The following is a 22,500-nucleotide window of genomic DNA, read 5'->3' as shown; positions in this document are numbered from 1 at the left end:
TTTGTTGTTGTCAGTTGTTCCAGGTTTTGGCTCTAATAGAAGTTCAGCAACATCTCGTTGTAATTTGCATTTTCCTGTTGGCATATGATGTGGAGCATCTTTTCATGTGCTTATTTGCAGTATGCATATTTTTAGTTAGGGGTCTGTTAAGGTCTCTGGCCCATTATTAGGGAGAGAGAGAGAGAGAGAGACAGAAAGAGAAAGAGAGATATCACAAGTGTGTGTGGAGGGAGTGGATAAGGGGAGGGAGAGGGAGAGAGAATCTCTGTGCAGGTCTTGATCTTATGACCCTGAGATCATGACCTGACCTGAAACCAAGAGTCTGACACTTCATAGACTGAGCCACCCAGGTGCCCCCTTTGGCCCATTTTTATTATTTTATTTTATTTTATTTTATTTTATTTTATTTTTTTAAAGATTTTATTTTTATTTATTCATGAGAGATACACACAGAGAGAGAGAGAGAGGCAGAGACACAGGCAGAGGGAGAAGCAGACTCCATGCAAGGAGCCTGATGTGGGACTTGATCCTGGGTCTCCAGGATCACACCCTGGGCTGAAGGCAGCGCTAAACCGCTGAGCCACCAGGGCTGCCCCATTTTGGCCCATTTTAAAATCAGATTGTTTTCCTATTCAGTTTTAAGATTTCTTTGTGTAATTTAGATAACAGTCCTTTATTAGGGGTGTGTGTGTGTATGTTGGAAATAATTTTTTCCTAGTCTGTAGCTTGTCTTCTCATTCTCTTGACATTGTCTTTTGCACAGTATGATTTCATTTTAATTAAGTTATTTATCAATTATATCTCTCATAGATTGTTCCTTAGGTATTTAAAAAGTCATCGCCATATCCCAGGTCATCTAGGTTTTCTTTTTTGTCATTTTCTAGTTTTATAGTTTATTTCACATTCAGGTCTGTGATCCATTTTGAGTTAATTTTTGTGAAGGCTAAAGTCAGTGTCTAGATTTTTTTTTTCATGTTGATGTCCAGTTGTTTTAGCCCATATGTAGAAAAGACTCTTTGCTGCATTGTATTGCTTTTGTTCCTTTGTCAAAGATCAGTGTGGCTGTGTTTATGTTTGTTTCTAGGTTCTCTATTCTGTTCCTTTAATGTTCCCCAATATTATACTGTAATATTGATTTTCTTAGGTTTAAATCTTGAAGTTGGATAGTGTCAGTCTTCCAACTTTGTTCTTTTCCTTCAATATTAGCTATTCTGAGTTTTTTGCCTCTCTGTATAAACTTCAGAGTCAGTTTGTTGATATCTTCAAAATAACATACTGGGATTTTGATTGGGATTACATTGAACCTATAGATTAAATTGTGAAGAACTGACATCTTAACAATATTGAATCTTACTGTCCATGAACATGGACTGTCTCCATTTATTTAGTTTTGTGATTTTCCTTATATAGGTCTTGTGAACACTATGTTAAATTTATACTTAGGTATTTCATTTTGGGGGGATGCTAATGTAAATGGTCTTGTGTTTTTAATTTCAAGTTCTGCTTGTTCAGTGCTGGGTATATAGGAACACAGTTGGCTTTTATATATTAACTTTGTATCCTGCTACCTTGCTATAATTGCTTATTAGTTCCAGGTGTGTGTGTGTGTGTGTGTGTGTGTGTATTTTGGTTTTCTATTTGGTGATCAATCATGTTATCTGTAAACAGTTTTATTTTTTCCTTCTCAATCTGTATATAATTTATTTTTTTATTGCATAGCTAGGACTTCCAGTACAATGTTGAAAAGGAGTGGTGAAAATGAACATCTTGCCTTGTTCCTGATCTTACTGGAGAAACTTCTAGTTTTTCACCATTAAGTGTGATGTCAGCTGTAGTGTTTTGTAGATGATCTCTATCAAGTTGAAGAAGTTGCCCTCTATTCCTATTTTACTGAGCGTTTTTATCATGAATGTGTGTTGGATTTTGTCAGATGCTTTTCCTGCATTCATTGGTATGGTCATGCAATTTTTCTTTTTTAGCCTATTAATGTGATAGAGTACATTAATTGATTTTCAGATGTCTTTTGGCTGGCCTCTAATGGCTGCATATAATGAATTAGGAAGTATACCCTCTGCCTCTAATTTCTGGAAGTTATTGTAGAGAATTGTTATAGTTCTTCCATAAATGTTCAGGAGAATTCACCTGTGAACACATCTGGGCCTAGTGTTTTCAGTTTCAGAATAATAATTCATTTAATTTTTATTATTATTTTTAAAGATTTTATTTATTCATTCATTTGAGACACACACAGAGAGAGGCAGAGACACAGGCAGAGGGAGAAGCAGGCTTCACACAGGAAGCCTGACGTGGGACTCGATCCCGGGTCTCCAGGATCACGACCTGGACCGAAGGTGGTGCTAAACCGCTGAGCCACCCGGGCTGCCCCAGTTCATTTAATTATTGATCAAATTTTGAAAAATAAATATAGGGCCATTCAGATTATATTTTCGAAGAATTAGTCCATTTCATCTAGGTTATTAAATTTGTGAGCATATACTTGTTCATTGTATTTCTTTATTCTTTTAATTTTCATGGGCTCTGTAGTGATGTCCCCTCCTTCATTTTTGATATTAGTAATTTGTGTCCTCTCTCCTGTTTTTCTTAGCCAGCTGTTGGTTTCATTGATTTTTCTCTGTTGATTTCATGTTTTCAATTTCATTGATTTCTGCTCTAATTCTTACTACTTCTTTCTTTCTGATGACTTTGAATTTAATTTGCTCTTCTTTTTGTAGTTTCCTAAAGTGGAAACTTAGATTGCTGATTTTAGTTCTTCTTTTCTAGTATACACATTAACTACTATAAATTTCTACCTAAGCACTGCTTTTGCTACATCCCACAAATTTTAAGTATTTTCATTTTCAATTTAAAATATTTTTTGAGATTTCTTCTTTGTGTATTATTTAGAGGTGTGTTCTTTAATCTCCAAGTATCTTGTGATTTTCTAGTTGTCATTTTTTTTTTTTTTTTTTTTTTTTTAGATTTTATTTATTTATTCCTGAGAGACACAAAGAGAGAGGCAGAGACATAGGCAGAGGGAGAAACAGGCTCCTTGCCTGATGTGGGACTTGATGCCAGGATCCAGGGATCACGACCTGAGCCAAAGGCAGACATTCAACCACTGAACCAGCCAGGCACCCCTCTTCTTTTTTTTCTTTAAGATTTTATTTATTTATTTGAGAGATAGAAAGATTGAGCATGAGCAGGGGGAGGGGCAAAGGGAGAAGCAGTCTCTCTCTTGAGCCCAGAGCCCTACATGGGGCCTGATCCCAGAACTCTGGGATCATGACTTGAGCTGAAGGCAGACGCTTAGCTGACTGAGCCATTTAGGCACCTCTCCAGTTATCTTTCTGTCACTGATTTCTGGTTTAATTCCACTGTGAACTAACAGTAGACGTTGTAGGATTTTTGTTATCTTAGGTTCGTTAAGTTATATTTTGTGGGCCTGAATGTGGTCTGTTTGGTGAATGTTCCTTTTGTGCTTGGGATGAATGTGTATTCTGGTCTTGCTGAATGAAGTAGTCTAGGGATGTCAATTATATCCAGCTGATTGATGGTGTTATAGAATTCAACTATGTCCTTATTGATTTTTCTGCCCGCCGAATCCGCTCATTCCTAAAAGAGGAGTGTTGATGTCTTCAGCTGTAATAGTAGTGACATTTATTTCTGCTTGCAATTTTATCAGTTTTGGCTTATGTATTTTGATGTTCTATTGTTAAGCATATACACATTGAGGATTGTTAGATCTTGGAGAATTGGCACTTTTGTCACTACGTAATGGTCCTCTATCCTTGATAACTTTCCTTGCTTTTAAATCTGCACTGTATGAAAGTAGCATAACTGTTCCATTTTTCTTTTGATTAGTGTTAGAATGGTGTATCTTTCTCTATGAAGTTGCTACTTTTTTTAGGTAGACTTTATGCCCAGTGTGGAGCTTGAACTCATGAGATCTAGAGTCGTGTGCTGTACTGAGTGAAGCAGCCAGGAGCTCCTCCATGCAATTACTTTTAATCCATAACTGTCTCTACGTTCATTCATTCATTTATTTAGATTTTATTTATTTATTTGATAGCACAAGCAGGGTGAATGGCAGGGAGAGGGAGAAGGAGGCTCCTGGAGGAGCAGGGACCCCATACAGAACTTGATCCCAGGACCCTGGGATCATGACCTGAGCCAAAGGCAGATGCTTAGCTGACTAAGGCACCCTGGCATCTGTGTCTTTACATTTAAAGTACAATCTGCCTTGCTTTTTGATTTACTGTGACAGTCTCTTAATTGGTGCATTTTAGACAGTTGATATTCAAATTGATTTTTTGCTGTAGCTGAATTAAAAACTACCATATTTGTGACTGTTTTCTAATTGTGGCCTTGTTTTTCATGTTTTTCTTTTATTCTGATCTTTTTCTGCCTTTTATGGTTTTAATTTGAGCATTTTATATAATTCTGCTTTTTAATTGTACTTCGGAAAATTGTTTTTAGTCATTGCCCTAGAGTATGCAGTATACATTTACAACTAATCCAAATCCACTTTCAAATAATACTATACTATTTCATGAGTAGTGCAATTACCTTATAATAAAGTAATCCTAATTCTTCTCACCCTTCCCTTTTTTTCTATCATTGCTGTTTTTCATTTCATTTGTATAAGCATACATAATTGAATATATTGTTGCTAGTACTTTGAACAAACTGCTGTTAGCTCAATTAAGAATAAGAAAAAGCTTTAATTTTAGCCTTCCCTTACTCCTTTGATGCTCCTCCTTTCTGTATATATGTGAACAGTCTACTGGCAATAAATTATCTTGGTTTCTGTTTGAGAAAGTCTTTATTTCTCCATTTCTAAAGGATGATTTTGCAGGGTACAGAGTTCTAGATGGTTTTTTTTCTGTCAATCTGTTAAATATTTTACTTAACTCTCTTCTTGCTTGCGTGGTTTCTGACAAGTCAGATGTAATTCTTATCTTTGCTTCTCCGTAAATAGTGTGTTTTCTTCCTCCTCTGGCCTCTTTCAGGACTTTTTATTTTTGATTTTCTGCAGTTTGAGTGTGATATGCATGGTTGAAGTTTTTTGGTGTTATTCTGCTTGGTGGTCTCTGAGTTTCCTAGATCTGTAATTTGTTATTTGACATTAATTTGGAAGAATTCTCAGCCATTATTGTTTCAAATGTTTCTTCTGTTCTTCTAGTATTCCTATTATGTATATGTTACATATTTAGTAGTTGTCCTACATTTCTAGGATATTCTATTTTTTCCAGTCTTTTTTCTTTTCAGTTTTTTCTTTTTTCTTTTTTTTTATTTTAGAAAGCAAGTGATCAGGGGAAGAAGCAGAGGGAGAGGGAAAGAGTACTGAACAGACTCCTTGGGAGTGCCTGGCTGGCTCAGTTGGTAGAGCACTTGACTCTTGATCTCAGGGTTGTAAGTTCGAGCCTCATGTTGCATTTAGAGATTACTTAAAAAAAATCTTAAAAGTACAGGTTTTCTTACCCTGGCACTGATCTCCATGGAAGTTTCTATTCCATTAAATTGTGATTCTCTGTATTTGTTTGTTTCTTCAATGCTGGGAGTAGTGATTTGCCCTATGACTACACTTTTTTTATGCATCTAAGAAGAGTTGTTGCTTTTTCAGTTCATCTTTTTACTTCACGTTAGGATGAAATGGTAACTTCTAGAAGTATTATTTACTGAGGTGCAGTGCGGGGGGCAGTGCAGATTTAGGGGGGGTGTATTAAGAGTTGAGTTTGAGGTCCTGTATGGTGTCCAAATGGATGGTTGAATTTTTGAGGTTTGTTCTCAGGAAAAAGAATGGGCCTAGAGTATTATCTGTATGCGACAAACAAATCCCAAATTTGAATGTAAGGCCCCGAAACTGGAAAAGTAAGGTCATTTAGACGTAAATGTCAGTGGACAAGAGGTGGGGTGGGAAAGAGGCAGAGGAATTGCAGCTCATTTTGCAGTCCAAGTGAAGAAGGCCTTTCAAAAAGAAGGGAGAGGGCAGCCGGGGTGGCTCAGGCGTTTAGCCCCGCCTTTCAGCCTCGGGTGTGATCCTGGGGACTTGGGATCCAGTCCCATGTCGGGCTCCCTGCATGGAGCCTGCTTCTCCCTCTGCCTCTCCCTCTCTCTCTTTCTTTCTGTGTCTTTCATGAATAAATAAATAAAATCTTAAAAAAAAAAAAAATGAAGGGAGAGAAATGCTGCTGTAGAGTCAACTCAGGTGAGGCCTGATATTGACCTTTAGATTTCACAAGGTGTGGAGGTCATCAATGACATTGACAGACGGTCCTGTGGAGTGGAAGGTAGAAAGCTTTACATTAGATAGAAGAGAAAATAGAAACAAGAAGGGAAGCAAGTGAAATACTGCATAGAGGCAACTATGTGGATGACTTTTATTATAAGAGGGAGCATAGAGATGCTGCTGACACTGACAGGGGTTTTGTGGTCAAGGGAGGTCAACATTCTGATCACCAATTCCAGTATGCATGTGTATGGGGTTTTCCCACACCATATGGAATTCTTAGATATCAGCTGGGTGTCCTACAATTCAACTCCATTCTGACACTACCTGGAGATAGCATCAGATCTTACAGTTTAATGGCTGAGTCCTACAAGACCATCTCCACCCTCCTCAACCCCCAGCCCTAACAGAAACACTTCAGATGCCAGTCCAGGTTGTCAGCCTATGCTCCTGATCTATTGGCTATAGATTGGAGGTTTCAGCAAATTCCTCCTTAGGTTCGATTCATTTGCTGGAGTGGCTCCCAGAACTCGAAACATTTTACTTACTAGGTTACTAATTTATTATAAAAGGATATACAGCTCAGGAACAGCTAGATGGAAGAGATGCATAGGGCAAAGTATGGGGAAAGGGCCCAGAGCTTTCATGCTCTCAGAGGGTGTCACTTTCCCCACACCTGCATGTATTCAACACAGAAGCTCTCCAGACAGATTCCATCCTTTTGTGGTTTTTTTGTAGGTTTCATTACACAGGCTTGATGATTATATCTTTGGCCACTGGCAATTGATCCAACCTCCACCAATTCCCCCTGACACCATGTAAGGAGGCAGGGTGACACTGAAAGTTCCAACCCTCTAATCACATGGTTGGTTCTTCTGGCAACTAGTTCTAATCCGTAGGTGTCCTCTCATTAACAACAAAAGATACCTTTAAGGCTCTCATCACTTAGGAAATTGTAAGGGTTTTAGGAGTTCTGTGCCAGAAATGGGATGAAGACCAAATACGTATTTCTTATCACAAATCACAGTGTGGAGGGCTCTTTTTTCCCTTTCCTTAAGGTGGGCATCATTATGTTTGTATGCAGACGGGCATGGTCCCTTGTGAGTGGAGAAAAAAGATGTAGATTTTTGCCAACTTGAAACCAGTATTCTCAGTTTTAAAGTGTGGCTTGGAGATGGTTGGTGTTGGGCTGAGTTTTCTCTACCCCACCCTCTTAAGGGAAACTTTGTAACTTTCTTTTCTTTCTTTCTTTTTGGCTTGCTTAATCTTATTGTGTATCTTGATAGATTTTTATCTTTTTCATTTCTGGTAAATAGTGATTATTATTAGGAAGTTGAACCAATTGTGTATAAGAAAATGTAAAAGACATTTAGCGGGGAATGTGTTTCCTAAGACCCATTGTTTACCACAAAAAGGAAACCACTGACTTCTTACTACATCAGTGAAGATAAAATTATTTTTGTGAACACAGTACTTCTTTTACGAGTAACATTTTTCATCCTGTGCTCGAAATTTTATGAAAACAATAAGTTAATGGGAATTGTAGGCTTTGTTATAAGTAGGGATTTATGTAGAGAGGGCCCTTAAAAATCAGATTTCACTTCATAACGTTTTAAAATTCTTCTAATTTAAGATTGGAGATATTTGCTATAATTTTAAGTTATGAAAAAATATAGTTTAAGCAGCTTAAATGTTAGGTATTTGATTCTTTTTTTTTTTTTTTTTTTCCCTCCCCCCTCCCTCCGGTATTTGATTCTTAATTTCTTGAAATGTAATAAAAATTTTAACTCATTTGAGGGAGAAAACATAGCAATACAGGTTGGTAGGAATATTTACTTTCATTCGGAAGCAGAAGGAAATCAAATTACTGTGCATATAGCTAATATTATAGTGAATATACTTAAGGTGTAAGTTGACTATCTCATAACCTCGTACCTCCCCTTCTATTGTAAACTCATGTTTAGAAGAGAAGTCCTCAGGTAAAGTTTCATAGAAACAACGAAATTTGTAGAACATAGGGATGTTATAATAGATTTGGGGTCATTGAAGACCAAGCCTCTTGGACTTTTCCGTTGGAATTCCTCTATTGACCTCCACTTCTCATCCCCACTGGGGGGAAATACCTCTTAAATACATCTTTAGCAGTAATAAAGTCTCCCAATTTCTGAGTATCTATGAAATGTACCAATCGAAAAGCATCTCAGAAAAGCCAGAGATTGTAAAATGTTTAGATTGTAAACTATATTGTATAATAGACACAACTTTGTTATATAAATGTGACCCTTGTGCTAATATAGTGATTTCCAACTTTATTTGGTCTACGTATAATTTGCACGTAAGGAGATAAATGTATATATGGATATATGTCAGGTAGTGATAAATTCTGTGATAAAACAAAGTGGAAATAGGAAAGTAATATAGGAGGCCTACCTGATACTGCGTGGTCCCTGAGCCAGCTGCCTTTTTCTCATTTCCGCTACCTCCTCAGAGTTGTGTGGAGTTAATTGTAAAACGTACCTAGAAAATGCCTGGTATCATATACCGAACTACCCATCGTATGTTGTTCTCCTTTTCCCCTTTTTTTTTTTTGGTAGTTTAAGTCCTCTAAATCTCCAGGATATAGAGTATGTGTAAATCATAAGTTTAAACTAGAACTCATGGTGTTCAAGTCCTTTGTGTGGTTTTGAGGTGCTGAATGAACCTTGAGGATATATGCCTAGTGAAATAAGCCAGTCACAAAGGACAAATCCTGTGCGATCCCACTTGCGTGAGGTCCCCAGAGTAGTCAGACTCATAGACAGAGAAAGTAGAATGCTTGTTACCAGGGGCTGGGGAGAGGGAGGAATGGAGAGTTAGTGTTTAATGGTCACAGAGTTTCAGTTTTGCAAGATGGAAAGAGTTCTGGAGATGGATGGATAGTGGTGATATTTGCACAACAGTATGAATGTACTTAATGTCATCGAACTGTACACTTAAAAATGGTTAAGATGGAGGATGCCTGGGTGGCTCAGTTGGTTAAGCATCTGCCTTCGGTTCAGGTCATGATCCCGGGGTCCTGGGATTGAGCCCTGCCTTGCTCTCCTGCTCAGTGGGAGGCCTGCTTCTCCTTCTGCCCCTCTCCCTCCTGGTTCTCCCTCCCCCCGCCCCCTCTCCCTATCTCTCTCTCTCAAATAAAATCTTTTAAAAAATGGTTAAGATGGTAAATTATATGTTAGGTGTATTTTACCACCATTTAAAAAAAGCACATGTTGAAACTACTGTTTTTGATAAGGCATGCCTTCCTTTCCTATTCTTGGTAGTAGATATTACTGAATTAAGTTGTCCCCTCTCCCCCATTTTATTGAGATATAATTAACAACACTACATAAGTATACAGCATAATGACTTGACATATATTGTGAAATGATTATGAATCAAGTTGCTCTTGACTAAATAATGAAACTGCTCTTTTTACATCATGAATCTGTATGAGATTCCCATCCACTGAAAAGCATTGGTTATCAGAAATTTTCATTAACTTTTGGAGGTATGAAACCTCAAACTATTGTTTTTAGAGGTATCAAACCTTAATCTATTGCTTTTAGAGCAGAGTGTAGTATGGCTGGAAAATACTAGTTTTGGTTTTCTATGTCAATTTAAAAAATTATTCAGCACTTAATTCTGTTGAGTGAATAGGAGTAACAACATTCGTTGAGTAATATATGCTCTTATTTTACACTTAATAATACTTATAATATTTGTAGCACTTTATGATTATAAAATAGTCCTTGAAGGTATGGCAGTTGAGAAATCCAATGCTCTGATTGGATAAGATTTTAGAGGAATTTCAGTGCATAGAAACAAAGAATGGACATTCCGGTTGGAAAAAATGATGTGGGTGTAGGAATGGGATATGTTTGCACAGAGCAGAGGTCAGCCTGACTGAAGTCTAGAGAATATTAGGGAGATGTGCTAGCAGTTTACTTTCTGCCATTAAGCCCTTGACTTTGAGGCTAATGAATTTCTGGACTTTATTCTGTAGGGATTAGGAGTATCACTGTAGATTACCAAGATTTCATGATCATAGTTGTGTGTTTGGCAGCAATCTCTGAGGTGCATTGGAGTACTAGGATCCAAGGTCAGATCCATGATAGAATGGGCACTTAGAATTCTTTTGAAGTTAATAAGGAAGAGTATTTTAATATTTAGTATTGGGGCTGTGAAATACTGGGGATTGAGGATAAGTTGATAGGTGAGAAAGGAGAGGCACAAATGTGTGGTAAGAAGAAATCAAGAGGAGTCTATGGTGCATGAGTATAAGTGAAAAAAATTATTTGTTTTTGGTTTAATGGTCATCTGAATATGCAGGTCAGATATAAGTTTAATTTTGAAAACGGAGGATTTAGGGAATTTAAGAGCATAGAAAGAGGGATTTCAGCACCCTTGAATCAAATTTGAAGAGTTTACATTGGGCATCCTCTTCAATTTAAGGGACAAGTTATCTATAGCGTTCAGGCCTGTGGTGGGCCTGGGAGCTTAAAGAGGAGAAAAGTTTCAGCCTCTCTGAGATGGAACTTGGTAGGTCAACGGTCACTCTTCAGAACGTGAGATAGAATGGTAGGAATAGCGGTACACTTGTCAGTGTTTTATACAAACTACTTATATAGAGTAGACTTTCTCTTATATGATATTGGTTGTATAATCAACCAGTAGTTGGCTTGGCTACACAGAAAATCAGACAAAGCAATATTTTTTGCACTCATATTTTTGATGTAACTTTTAACTATATTACAATAATTATTGCAAATACAATCGGCATAAACAGATTTTGGGACATATAAAATTTACTCGCAATTCAATTGCTAGGGAAAAAATAAGATGGTGTAACACAGAGGGACACCCTGCTTCCCCCAAGAGGAAATTGAAACTCAAAAGTTCTGACTCATTTATAGTTGAGGATTCGCAAGAGTCTTGTTTTATCTTGAATCCAATGCCTGTCTCATTATATAGTGTTGCAAGGTGATAAGGAATAATACGGGAAATATTGGTTAGTGGTGAAGAAGATTGCAGACTATATATATATATAGGTATATATTTTTTTAATATAGCAGCTTCATTAAGATAAAATTCACATACCAGGCAAATCACCGGAGTGTACAATAGTCACAAAACTGTGCAGCCATCATCAAATTGATTTTAGAACATTTTCATCATCTCCAGAAGAAACAATGTACCCATTAGCAGTCCCTTCTCATCTCCCCCCACCCCCACTCTAGTCAACCACTGATCTATTTTCTGTGTGTGTGTAGATTTGTCTATTCTAGGCATTTTGTATAAATAGAATCATGTAATATGTGGCCTCTGTGGCTTTTTGTGATTAGCTTCTTTCACTAGCGTAATGTTAGTGTAGTGATTAGCGTAATGATTAGCGTAATGTTTTTAAGATTTATCTATGCTGAAGCATGTATCAGTACTTCATTCCTTTTTGTGGCAGAAATACTCAAGTATTCCCCTGGATGGGATATACCACATTTATTCATTCATCAGTTGATGACATTTGTGTTGTTTCTGCCTTTTGGTTATTACAAATAACACTAGTATGAAGATTTATACACATATTTTTACATGGATATAGTTTATCTTTTCTCTTGGGATATACCTGAGAGTGGAATTGCTGGGTCATATGTAACTCGGGCTGTTTTGAGTATTTTACTTTTATGGATAATCCCACAAGTCTTGCTGTACACTATTTTGTGACTATATAAGTATATCTAGGCAGAATGTCCCAAAAAGAGGATTGTTACCACCAGCAACAGAAAGTGCTTATCTCTTAGGGTACTTTGGGGTGTACCTTTGGAAATAAAGGCAGTTTCTGGGGTCATTTCCCCAAGTCTCATAAGGTATATGTCCTCAAGTACTATGGAAGCACTCTTATAATCGCCTTTGTGTCATTAAGAAACAGTTGATTATGTTTAGATGGTAAGAAAATAATTTATAATACATCTTAGAAAGATGTTATGGGTGGCCAAAAAAATCTTTAATTTAGAACCTGCCAAAGATGAATTCTCATATTTTAGTTTTCTATCTCCAGATCGATTCTTTCCCCTTGTAGTCGAGATTTTTATAAAGAAAGTTCTTCTTATCCAGATTCTCAATTATAAAAACTAATTTCAATAATGATATTTGTTCTGTGAAAACTAAGATGTTACAACTTCTGTTTTAAACATGAGTGTTAACTAATAACCAACCATATTTCTTTCTTTTCTCTTTTTTGTCTTCCAGCCTTTAACATTCCATATTCTGCTTTGTACATGGTGAATCACTACTGCTTTGCACCAGTGTGCCCACTTGTGTGCCTCTAAAGTACAAGCTCCAGATTGAAAAAGCTTCTAGATGGATCCTTTCCAAAATTGGTGTCTTTTCTGCAAACTCTGTGCCTCAACAACCTGTTCTAAGTGGTAAGGATATGTGCTTTTTATTTTTTCTATTTTCCTTCCTTCCTTCCTTTCACAGAGAACCCAAGGGGAAGGAGGGGGAGAGGGAGAAGGACAAGTGGACTCACCGCTGAATGTGGAGCCCAACGTAGGACTCCCGCCTCAGACCCTGAGATCATGACCTGATCCGAATCCAAGAGCCAGTTGCTCAGCTGACTGAGCTACCCAGGTGTCCCAAGGATATGTATTTTTTAACAGAATAATAGAAATTTGTAAAAGCAATTTTTGTTTGGATTGCCTTCCCCTTTATTATGCCTTCTCTTCTTACATATGAGTAATACCTGTACTTTTTCCCCCCAATTTTTAAAAATCACATCTAAAAATAGCAGTAACATCAGGTTTTTGGAGGTTTCAAAACAGTCTTTCCATAGAAGATTCTAGGTCCAGTATAATATCTGATATTTATAAGGAAAAAAAAATAAAAATATGTAAACAACTGTGTATGTTCATTATACACTCTAACTGTACTCTGTAATCCCTTATTGGAAGGTTGAGGTAGTTCATCCTGTTACTGTCTTTTCCTCTCTATTTAGGTACTTTGAGTCCATTGGGTCAAGAACATCATCTACTTCCTATTGATGTACATTATGTAATTACATATTTATGGAGATGATAAGAGAGGTGTGTGATGCCAACTCTTCTTTTTTTAGCCTGGTACTGTGTGTGCCTTTTCATATTCTAACAGTTTTTGGAAGCATAGATGCTAGTTAGCCAACATGTTTTTTGAACATCCCTGAGATTTACCCAATACATTTTTGGCTGGGGTGGGACAGAGGAGTAACATTGAGCAGAACCAGTTGCTGATTTGGGAGACCTTTAAAAGAAAATCATTGAAGTAGGCTCATTTTAAGTGTTACTCAACAAATAATTACCTAATGCCTGCTGTTGATGCCTGAAAATGCATAATGACATTTAGCAAGGTAGAGAAGTCAGTCGCCAAATGGAACCCATGGTGTTAGATGAGGATGCGAGGTAGGGAGGTTGAGTGAAGAATGGGGTACATTTTGGCCCTACTTCTAATCATTAATTGCATACTGTTCTTGAGCGCAACTTAATTAGCCTTGGTAGACCTCAGTCTTCTCATCTGTGCAATGAGTGAACTAAAACTAAATGATTTATAAGGTATTGTAGTGCTTTCATACATCTAACACTTTAATAATTGTAATGAACAAATTGGCAGATTGTTGGTCTTTTGAGGATAATTTTCTTCTGTAGCCCTTTTGAGAGATTTTTAGGCTCTATGAATTACAGGGTTACAACAAGGCTTCCACTTACAGAACATCTTTCAATTAATCATTTTGTTTTGAACTTGATGTATTTCTCTCCCCATTTTTATCCTTCTCTTCTATTGACATCTAGACTTTCCTGTTATTTGACCCAGATGTTCCCTTTCTGTCTCTTGTATCATGTTGGCTCTCCTTATGCTTCTTTGACCTGCCTAGCCTCCATTATTTTTGCCGGCTAGTTTTCCAAGATCACTACATCTTAGACCAGAGCTTCCAGTCCTGAGACTCTTACACCTACAGATATGTATTGAAATAAGCTTGGGAGAAGGGTGTGATTCTCTGGCAGGTAGCTGGAACCAATTAGTTAACCAGCGTTAGTTCACCAGGACTGGAGCCCCAAAGTTCTGCGTACTGCTCACACCCATCCCTTCTTTCCTTAGACTTCACCATCACCTGGAACACTTCTATTTCTGAGGCTTTGGGAAGTTTCTTGTCATGATCATCTCCCTCTGTCACATCCCACTTCTCAAATCTGTTCTTGGTCTTTATTATGACTTGCAGTTTCTTGGCATTTTTTTGTTTTTTTTTTCTAACCAAGTGAGCTATTTCCTAGCCTCATTAGCTTTCCTCTTACTCAAACTCCATGATTGTTCTTGCATCTTATATTCTCTTGCCTTTTTAAAATTCTGAGGAACTGTCTTACCAAAACTCAAACCTAAGTTCATTTGCCATATGTATCCTTTTCCCTCCAGTTCTGGGTGCTTGATATAATTGGAAACAGACACATGACTAAGTTTGGATTTACTCAGCAATCATGTACTTGATCTCTGAACTGGTTTTCAAAGTTGGCTTCCTACCATTCCTTTAAAAGATCCCACACCTTGTCACAGTCCATTTGCCTTTCTGGGGTGATCTAGCATACTTCCTGACCTATTCTTTTTACATCAGATTTTTTTCTGTGTTGGAATAAGAATGTTTTGCTTTATTTTTTATTTTTATTATGGAAAATTCAAAATTTATACAAAAGTAAACAGACTAATGTAATGAACCTTCTTGTACTCATCACTCAGGTTTAATAATTACCAAGTCATGAGCAAATTATTTGTCTATCTCCCACCAACTTCTCTTCCACTCCTGTATCTTTTTTTTTTTTTTTTAATTTTTATTTATTTATGATAGTCACAGAGAGAGAGAGAGGCAGAGACACAGGCAGAGGGAGAAGCAGGCTCCATGCACCAGGAGCCCGATGTGGGATTCGATCCCGCGTCTCCAGGATCGCGCCCTGGGCCAAAGACGGGCGCCAAACCGCTGCGCCACCCAGGGATCCCCACTCCTGTATCATTTTAAAGCCAAACCTAGACCTCATAAAATTTATTTGTATTTCAGTATGTATTCTTGAAATAGAAGAGCTTCTTTTAAAACATACAACCTCAATACCATTATTACCTTTAAAAAAACAGCAACAGTCCTAACATAATAAAATATCCAGTTGACGGTAATTTTGATTCTTTTGTGTATTTTCAAAGCAGTTGACTTGATTGAATCAGCATCTAGATAAGCCCTCCCTTCCGTTGCAATTAGATAATTTTTCTCCTAAGTTGTGTGGTGTGTTGTCATCCCCCTACCCACTTGGTCCTTAAAATTTATTTATTGAGCACATTGGGATGTAGATGTGGACAATCCTGATTACATTCCTATGAAGTGATTAAACCCACTCCTCTGTCCTTTGTATTTTTTGTTAATTGGTAGTTGGATCTAGAAACTTGCTCAGATTCAGGTTCAATTTCTTTTGGCAAGTCTGTGTGTTTTGACAAGTGTCTGTCTGGTGCACACAGTTTTTAGTTTTCCCTCTAATGTTGATTAGTTGCCATTTGTGCTCAGTGTTTTAGATCAGGGGATGGCACACTTTCTCTATAAGGGGCCTGAGAGTGTATAATTTAGATGGCTGTGGGCCATCTGGTCTCCTCTGATGCAGCTACTAAACTCTGCCCTTGTAATGGGAAAGCAGCCGTAGACAAAATGTAAATGAATGGGCATAGCTGTGTTCTAATAAAACTTTATTTACAAAAACAGGTGATGGACTCCCTGCTGGAGACCTATTAAATAATTAGAGGTTGCAAGATACTGATGTGTTAATACTATAACCTTACTGTTTATTTACCATGTGAAATCTATAAAGAGAAACTGTTCCTCATGTACTATTTCTTACCTACTAGTACAGTTTGATTAAGAAAGATCAGAAAAAGCTTGATAGTTTCCCCTGGCTTACCAATTTCAAAACAATGAGTTGGTTATATTAGCCCTCAGGATTGCCCCTTCTCCTCTAGACTCATTAGATACTCTTAGATTTAAATATAATGGATTTTAAAAAATTCATTGTCATTACTTTTATCGATGCTTAAATTATTTAATCTTTGGCCAGTGGAAGCCTTTTAAAGTTGCTTATCGCGTTATTTTGACATGACTCTAGTAGTTTTTGGTAGTGATCTTGATTATCTGGTATGACAAGGAGTTCCAGACACATCATGTACATTGCCTCCCTACACCTGGTACACCTGGACCCAAGGGACCCCTGATTCCTTTACTGGGGAATAGGATTTCAAGACTATAGTCTTGGCTCTGAGGGTTCTCATTTCTGATGAATTGATCATTGTTTCTAAGTCTTTTCAGTAGTGAAAATTAGGGGAAACTTTTTAAGGTAGAGAGCCTCACGAGTTCATACTGATACTTCAAATTCTGTTTCAGCTCTCTAAGATTTTTCTCAGTGTTTTTTATTGTAAAATAAAAAACTATCTTTTTCTCAGCTAAGAATCCTTGTTCTTAGACACCAGTAATATAATTAGAACGTTTCATAATTCCTCATTTTGAGTACCTCTGTGTGTTCTACACATAGCAGTCTTAGAATAGCAATACCAGTGTTAAAGGTTTGTCTCTGCCTTCTTTTGCTAATGTTGTCTGTGAGATTTACCCATGTTGTATGAAACAGTAGTTTGTTTTTTCATAGCTGTGTAGTATTCCATTGTATGAAATGACCCAGTTTATTTATTTTTTATTTTTATTTTTTTAAATTTTTTATGACAGTCACAGAGAGAGAGAGAGAGAGAGAGAAAGAGAGAGAGAGAGGCAGGGACACAGGCAGAGGGAGAAGCAGGCTCCATGCACCGGGAGCCCGATGTGGGATTCGATCCCGGGTCTCCAGGATCGTGCCCTGGGCCAAAGGCAGGCACCAAACCGCTGCACCACCCAGGGATCCCCCCAGTTTATTTATTCTCCAGTTGATGGATGTTTGAGTTGCTTCCAGTTTGGAATAATTATGAATAAAGTTGGTGTGAACATTCTTGTGCATGTCTTTTGCTGGGCATAGGTATATTTTTTTTTTCCTGGATATGTACCCAGCGATGGAGTTTGCAATTCTTTTTTGATATAGGACACATTCCCTTAGAAATGTATAGTCAAAATACTGTGTGTGCTAGTTATCTATTGCTATGTAACAAATCACCCCAAAACTTAGTGGCTTAACATAGCAATCCTTATCTCATATTTGCTATGGGTCATTTTTCTTAGGATGCAGCCTACCTAACTGGATGCCTCTAGCTCATAAAACTGCACTCTCAGTGTCAGCTGGGGCTGTATTCATCCCAACACTCAGTTGGAGGGGGCACAAAGGAACCTGGTGGTGCTTTCAAGCCCACTTAGGTGATTATTGGTAGGTCTCAAATCCTTTCTAGCTGTTGGCCAGAAACCAGTTCCTTGGGCTTCTCCACAGGGCACTTAACAACATGGCAACTGGTTGTTAGCTTGGAGCAAGGGAGAAAGGGTAACCAAAACGGGAGCCATGGCCTTTTCATAAACCTCTTCTTAGAGTGACAACCTGTCGCATGCACTGCTCTTTCTTTTTCCTTTCCTTTCCTTTTTCTTTTTCTTTTTTCTCTTCTTTTTTCTTTTTCTTTTTTTCTTTTCTTTCTTTCCTTCTTGATTCATGAGAGACACACAGAGAGAGGCAGAGACACAGGCAGAGGGAGAAGCAGGCTCCCTGCAAGGAGCCTGATGCGGGTCTCAATCTGATATCCTAGGATCCTGCCCTGAGCCAAAGGGAGACGTCCAACCGCTGAGCCACCCAGGCATCCCCATTGCATTCTTTTTTTTTTTTTTTCCATTGCATTCTTTTAAAAACAATTATTGTGGTATAAAAACAAAACAAAACAAAAATATATATAAAATATAATATATAACATGAAATATGCCAAGTTAACCATTTTTGAGTATAAGTTCATTCGCATTAAGTACTTGCACATTTTTGTATAATCACCACCACCACTCACCTCAAGAACTCTTTCTGTCTTTCCAAATCGAAACTCTGTACCCATTAAACATTGCTGACTCCCCATTCCCCGCTTCCCCCAGTCTCTGGCAACCACTATTGTACTTTTTGTCTCTGAATTTGCCTATTCTGGGTCCTTCATAAGTGGAATCATATGGTATTTGTCCTTTCGTGACTTATTTCACTTAGCAGAATGTCTTCAGGGTTCATCCGTGTTACAGCATGCATCAGAATTTCATTCCACCTTTTAGGCTGAATAACATTGCATTGTATGTATATACTGCGTTTTATTTACCCATTCATTTATTGATGGACATTTGTTTCCTCCTTTTGGCCACTGAATAACTGCTGTGGATATGGGTGTTCTGCTGATTTCTATTCTTAGAAGCAAGTCTCTAAATACAGTCCTTAATAAAGAGGAGGTAATTACCTATGGGTGTGAACACCAGGAAGTGTGGGGGGCATGAGGCCCCTCTCAGAGCCTGCCTACCATACTGTTTAAGTCATTCTTCATAATTGTTCTCTGTACAGTTACACCACCAAATGGATATACATCTAAGTTTTTATATATGATTTTTGATACTTAATAATACTGAAATGTAATTTTGTTTTATAACTGTATAACAGCTTCGTGTGGAAATTCCAAAGTCAAACCCGCAAAACAAGATTTATTCAAGGGAGTCTAATCTCTTTCTCTGCTTTCCCTTCTAAGTAATTGCATTCTAAAAACTTGTTTATTATTACACTTTTTTTAATATAAGCAAAATATATATTCATATTCTGCCTTTCTCATATAGAATACTGTATGCCTTGCTCTTTTCACTTAGTATATCCTGGTGATCCCTTCTTAGCAGTAAGTTACTCATTCCTTTTTATAGCTACATTGAGTGAATAAACTGTAGTTCATTTAACCAGTTCCTAATTGGTGGGCATTTGAATTGTTTCTAATTTTTTGTTCATAGTACTGCTATGAATAGCAGTACTTTTGTTCATAGTACTGCTATGAATAGCCTTGTGCATATATATGCTTTTTAGATATTTTGCCATTGTATATTTGGGGCAGATTCCTAGATGTGGAATTGCAGGGTCAAGGGATAAATGAGTATGCAGTCTTACTAGACATTGCCAGATTTATCCTCGCATCTCTCTATGTTCCCATCAGTAATGTGTGAGAGTGCCTACGTGGCTGTACATAATCTCGGCAACAGAATATGTTGTCAAATTTGTGGGTTTTCCTTGCTGAATGGAATATCCTTGTCATGTTAATTTCTATCTCGTTATGAGTGAAATTGAGTATCTGTTTTTAACTTTTAAAATTTATCTGTTGACATTTTAGAATCCCTTAACAATGAATTTTTATTTATTTATTTATGTATTTATTTTTTAATTTTTATTTATTTATGACAGTCACAGAGAGAGAAAGAGAGAGAGGCAAGAGACATAGGCGGAGGGAGAAGCAGGCTCCATGCACCGGGAGCCCGACGTGGGATTCGATCCTGGGTCCCCAGGATCGCGCCCTGGGCCAAAGGCAGGCGCCAAACCGCTGCACCACCCAGGGATCCCGAATTTTTATTTATTTATTTTTTTAACAATGAATTTTTAAAGATAATATCATAACGAGTTCACCTTGAGGTATGCGTTGGACTGAATATTTTTTTTTGAATATATTTTTATATGGTTAAGAGGCATGTGCGTTTCTTTCTCAGTTAACTATTTTTCTAGCCCTATTTTTTTTAGGTTTGTTGATAGTTTCTATTTTCTAAGCCCTTCACACATTAGGAATACCAGTGTTTTTTTTTTTTTTTTTTTTTTTTTGCCTGTTTTCTTCTTCCTGCCAGTTAAATACAAGTTCTTCTGACCTGCTTTTAGCTTACTTTATTTTGCTTCTCCTTTTCCAATAATGTTACATTTCTTCTTCTGGCTAAGTGATCATTCACTGTTTGGTGATTCCACATCTCCAGCTCAGACTGACCAAATCTACGATTTCTGCAATTCAACGTTCCCCGGATGGAATTCCATGTTATCCACAGACTTGATGTTCCTCTGTTCCCTTTATTAGGTAATAGCATTATCATTTGCCCAGTCCAGCACTTCAAGTGCTCTTTTGTGGTTTATTTATTATTCAGCAAGTGTTTGTGAAGCACCTGCCAGGTGTCAGCTACTGGGCAAGGCACTGGGGAACAAATAGTCATAATCCTACCTCTCAGGGAATAGTCTAATGGGGAATAGGTATTGATCCAATATATACACAAACCCACGTGGAACTTCTAGGAAATGAAAAGTCCAGTTTGACTGGCACGTGGTGGGGGGCAAGAGGGTGGAGAACCTTGAGATGCAATCTGATCTACTTTGTAAATCACTCTGGCTGTGATGGGGAGAATGCACGGGAGGGGGAACATGCAGAAGTTGGTTAGGAAGCTGTGGTAGTATTTGTGAAAAGTGTTGGTCCCCTGTTTGCTCAGTTGTGAAATCCTTTCAGCTCTACTTTGGTGCGTTGTTCCTGCCTCCCACAGCCTTAGTTCAGGAAGTTATCTCTTGACTACTCCAAAGGTTTTTCACAAACTGGTCCTGCTCTTTCAGTCTTTCTTCCTATCTGTTTCAAAAGGTAACTTTTAGAAATCACAGGTCTATTCACATCACCTCCTTTCTCAAAAAGTCATGGAGGGCTTCCTGTGTTGGTTAATTTTGTGTGTCAACTTGACTGGGCTAAAGGATGCCCAGAGAGTCAGGAAAGCATTATTTCTGGGTATGTGTGTGAGGGTGTTTCCAGAAGAGATTAGCATCTAAATCAGTAGACTAAGTGAAGAAGATCCACCCTCACCACCGTGGGTGGGCATCACCAATCCTCCCAGGATCCAAATAGAACAAAAAGGCAGAGAAAGGGCGAATTTGCTCATGCTCCTTGTGCTGGGGCTTCCATCTTTTGCTACCCTCAGACATTTGAGCTTCAGGTTCTTGGGCCTTTGGAGTCCAGGACTTAAACATACAGCAGCCCCCCTCTCCCCGCCCCAATCTTTGGCCTCAGACAAGAGTTACGCCATTTGCTCCTCTGGGTCTCCATCCATCCCCCATGGGACTCCTACTGAATTGTACCGTGGGCTTTCATGGTCTCTAGTTTGCAGATGGCATATCATGGGACTTCTCCATAATCATGTGAGCTAATTCCCACAATAAATCTCTTACATATCTATATATGAATGTATCTGCTCGGTTCTGTTTCTCTGTAGTCTCTGAACCCTGGGTAATACACTCCCTCATTGTGGAAAAATGAAAGCCCACCTGAAATTTGAAGGCTTTATCTTTTTTTTTTTTTTTTAAGCTTCCAAGTATGCTCCTCTGAGACAGCTTTCCTTTAGGCAACCAGACTGATGTGTTTCTACATCTTTTCTTTAGCTCATGTTCATCTTCTGTCATGACATCTCTGCTTCTGGAATCCTATATTCTCTCTCTCTTTTTTCCCTAAAGGCTGTCCTCAAATCCTAACTGTTCCCCAGTCCTCCTTAAAAATCCTCAGTCAGGTTGACTTTTAACCCACATACCCTATTTTGTTTTTTGATATGTCAATTCTAAGATGTGTCACAGTGTGTGTTGTATGAGAAACATTCACATATTTATTTGGAGTGCAAAGAAATATTTTTCATTTTTGTAACTGATAACTCAATAGATATTTGTTGAATTGCATGAAATTAGGGAACATTCAGTGAGGTAGATCACTTATCAAAACCTCTTGTAAAAGAGACAAGTCTCAAGTACAATTTAAAAAATATCTTGTATTGAACCTTCAGGGATAGGACATCTTCCCTTTTGAAATGGTCTTTACAATTCAGTGAACATCAAGTCATACTCTCTGCACTAGTTGGACAAAAATATGTTAATATGGCAATATCAGGGAGCTCTTATGACTTGTGGGTGTGTGTGTGTGGCATATTTAGAGCATTCAGTATTTGATTTCCATGGTGATGGAGAATGGCCAATAAAATCATGACTATGTAGCATATCTAAATCTCTTCTCTTACCTGTGGTTTCTTGTGGACTAATCTTATATTTGGCTATGTTTTTTTTTTTTTAATCTAGTTTCTTGCTAGGTTGCATGTACTAGTCTGCATGTTGACAAATATTAGTATACTTGATCCTCATATGTGATTTCTGTTGTATACCAGGGCCAGCCAGCATCTTTCTTTTTTTCTTTTTTTTTTTTTTAAATTTTTTATTTATTTATGATAGTCACAGAGAGAGAGAGAGAGGCAGAGA

General features: G+C 37.7%; 1 protein-coding gene across 1 annotated transcript in view; it reads left to right on the top strand.

The window, feature by feature from the left end:
* Positions 1-22,500, top strand: part of FRYL (FRY like transcription coactivator) — a 258,580-nt gene that overhangs the window by 26,315 nt on the left and 209,765 nt on the right. Inside the window, exon 2 of the mRNA XM_041724310.1 lies at positions 12,491-12,666. The gene's annotated coding sequence lies outside the window, so the exon portion shown is untranslated. The remainder of the gene's footprint in view (positions 1-12,490; positions 12,667-22,500) is intronic.

The sequence above is a fragment of the Vulpes lagopus genome, chromosome 12, assembly GCF_018345385.1.
Source record: "Vulpes lagopus strain Blue_001 chromosome 12, ASM1834538v1, whole genome shotgun sequence".
Classification (NCBI taxonomy): domain Eukaryota; kingdom Metazoa; phylum Chordata; class Mammalia; order Carnivora; family Canidae; genus Vulpes; species Vulpes lagopus.
This window is presented reverse-complemented; position numbering and strand designations above follow the sequence as displayed.